Genomic DNA, 3519 nt, shown 5'->3' with positions numbered 1-3519 from the left:
TCTTGACTGGGGGGGGGGTACAGCAGAACGAGTGACCCTTGCTCAAACCAGTGACCTTGGGCTCAAGCCAGTGACCATGGAGTCATGTCTATTATCCCACACTCAAGCCAGCGACCCTGAGCTCACGCTGGTGAGCCCACACTCAAGCTATTTGAGCCCATGCTCAAGCTGCAACCTTGGGTTTTCAAACCTGGGTCCTCTGTGTCCCAATCTGATGCTCTATCCACTGCACCACCACCTGACCTCCTGGTGAGGCAAAGTCTAGTTTAACAATATTTTTCTTTTTACTTTGTGCTTTTTGTATTTGTTTTAAAAGAATCTTTTCCTAACCTAAGATCAAGAACATATTTTCTTATGTAATCTTCTGGGGAGGTATAACGTTTTGGCTTTCATATTTAGGTCTGTCATTAATTTGGAATAAAGTTTTATATATTTAGTTTGAGGTAGAGACCAATATTTCCCATCCCAATTCATCTAAAACTATTTATTGATAAGATCACTCTTTTTCTACAGTATTGCAGGGACACCTTTATCATAAATTGGGTGACTGTAAGTTTCTAGGTCCATTTTTGAACTCATTTTTTTTCTCATTGGCCTATTTTCTATTCTTGTACCAATAACATATTTTAATTTCTATAGCTTTGTAATACATCATAATATCTGATAATGAAGTCCTTCAACTTTGTTTCTTTTCTTGAAGATGATTTTGGCTGTTTTATAATTAGGCTTTTAATTGCCCCAACCTTACCTTTAATTGCTAGTGTTTTGATTAGGAATCTATATATCAATTTGAAGAGAATATCAGATCTTCTAAAACCATGCACATGGTACTTTTTGTATGGAGGTCTTGTTCATCTTTTCTATTAGATTTATTCTTACGTATTTGATGTTTCCTAATGCTAGTGTAAATTATTTTTTAAAAGTTTATTTTTGTATTGTTTGATGCTTACATAAAAATTTATTTCTCACATAGACATATTCCTTATATAGAAATATCCTGTATCTTGTGACTTTCCTAAATTCTTTTGTTATTTCTGTTTATCTTCACATATGTAGTTTTATATTTTCTAGATAGTAGGTTTATTTTCAATTATTCTGCTTGTTATATTTCTACAATCTAAAGAAATATGCCTTTCATCAGTTCTGGAAAAATTTTTGCTTTTGTTTTAGTTGAATCTAATTCTGCCATATTCCTAATTTTTAAACTTCTTCCTTTGTCTTGAGATATTATTGTAAAACTGAGCATTGCCAAAGACAATGAGAAAAATCTGTAAAGCAACTCAAAAGAAAAAGATTACTTTCAAAGAAAAAATAGACTAGCAACATATTTCACATGAACAAAAATAGAAGCCAAAAGATAGTGAAACCATATATTTAAAGTGATGAGCCCTGGCCGGTTGACTCAGTGGTGGAGTGTCAGCCTGTTGTGCAGGAGTCCCGGGTTCGATTCCTGGCCAGGGAACACAGGAGAAGTGCCCATCTGCTTTTCCACCCCTCCCCCTCTCCTTCCTCTCTGTCTCTCTCTTCTCCTCCTGCAGCCGAGGCTCCATTGGAGCAAAGATGGCCCGGATGCTGAGGATGGCTCTGTGGCCTCTGCCTCAGGCGCTAGAATGGCTCTGGATGCAACAGAGCGATGCCCCAGAGGGGCAGAGCATCGCCCCCTGGTGGGCATTTTGGGTGGATCCCAGTCAGGTGCATGCGGGAGTCTGTTTGACTGCCTCCCCGTTTCCAGCTTCAGAAAAATGCAAAAAAAAAAAAAAAAAGTGCTGAGAGAAACTAACAACCTAGAATTATTTATTAAGCTAATTTTTCATTCAAGAGAGAGAGGTGAAATAAAGATATTTTCAGAGAGAGATTCAATTAATTTAATTCTCTCTTAACTTTACTAAGAATTACTGGTAGATATGTTACTAAGAAGAGAGAATACAGAATACAACAATATTAGATGGAAAAAGAGGAGATATAACTACTGATGCTAGAGAGATTTAAACAGGTATAAAAGATTATCATGAACAATTTTCTACTAATGCATTTGAAACCTTATAGTAAGAAACAGTTCTCTAAAAAGACAAAACATTTTCAGATTGGATTAAAGGTGAAAGAGAATACTAGAATAAACCAAGATTCAATAACAACACTAAGTAAAATAAAATCATCCCATATAAAAAAGTACAAAGTAGATTCTAACAATCTTCACAAAACGGATTACCTGTATAAAAATTGTTACAGCCCTGGTCATTTGGCTCAGTGGTAGAGTGTCAGCTCAGTGTGTGGATGTCCTGGGTTTGATTCCTGATCAGGGCACACAGGAGAAGTGATCATCTGCTTCTCCTCCCCTTCTGCTTCTCTCTCTCTTTCTTCCCCCTCCCACAACCATGGCTTAATTGGTAAGAGTGCATCAGCTCTGGGTGCTGAGGATGACTCTGTAAAGCCTCTACCCCAGGTGCTAAAAATAGCTGTGTTACAAACATGGCCCCAGATGAGCAAAACATCAACCGAGATGGGGGTTCCTGGGTGGATCCTGGTCTGGGTGCATGTGGGAGTCTATCTCTGTATCCCTCCTCTTCTTACTTGGAAAAAGAAGTAAAAAACAAAAGAAAACAAAAAAATTATCACAATAAATAAAAGGGAATTTGCTATTATTAAATTTATTTTATGGTATTTATATAACTTTGATAAAAAGAAAAATTTACACAGACAATACATAAAAGGAAAATTATGAACATAGATATAAAAATCCTAAATAAAATATCAGCAAACAAAATTTGCAAGAGCTTATCCTGATCAAATGCATCATATCTAAGTTGATTTGACTCTAGGAATAAAATACATTAACACTGGATAAAATCTAATTGTAAACAAGGAACTCTTCTTAAGCTGAAAAAAGATATGTGTCAAACTTACAAAAAGCATCATGCTTAGTGGTATATTTGAAAAGGAAACAGACTGCACTCTGCTCAGCAGACATGTTTATTTGGGTTTTATTTAGGATGATTGGGGAATGTTCTCTTTTGTATCTCAAAGAACTATGTATTTGAAAACTTTTATACTAAGTGATAAATTGCAGTTCATGTCAAAAGAACTGTGATCTACAAATGGTTTATTCTTAGGTGTTAAACAGTTCATTCAAGCACTTCCAGATATTAGTGCTAGATGTTTGGTTTTGACATTTAGACAAAGACAGGCTGCTTACATTTTAGAGCATTCCAACTAAAACTCATCCTTAAATCTGATTATATATACATTTCACACAGATCTTATTCATATGTAAATAAAATATAAAGTCATGGAAAAATCCATGACAGAGATATTGCCATTAACTTATATAATAAGATAACAATGACTGCTATGAACAGTATTCTGAGACTCCTGTAATTGCATGCCATGAGATAGAACTAGAGCAGATATAGGGATTGAAAAGCAAGAAACAAAGTGGTTGGCATTCAGTCCAAGAGAATCAGAATCAGTAAGAAGTTTCTAGGTACAATAAAATTATAAAACAGTTAATAGCATTTTATT

This window comes from Saccopteryx leptura, chromosome 7, assembly GCF_036850995.1.
Source record: "Saccopteryx leptura isolate mSacLep1 chromosome 7, mSacLep1_pri_phased_curated, whole genome shotgun sequence".
In the NCBI taxonomy this organism is placed as follows: Eukaryota; Metazoa; Chordata; class Mammalia; order Chiroptera; family Emballonuridae; genus Saccopteryx; species Saccopteryx leptura.
This window is presented reverse-complemented; position numbering follows the sequence as displayed.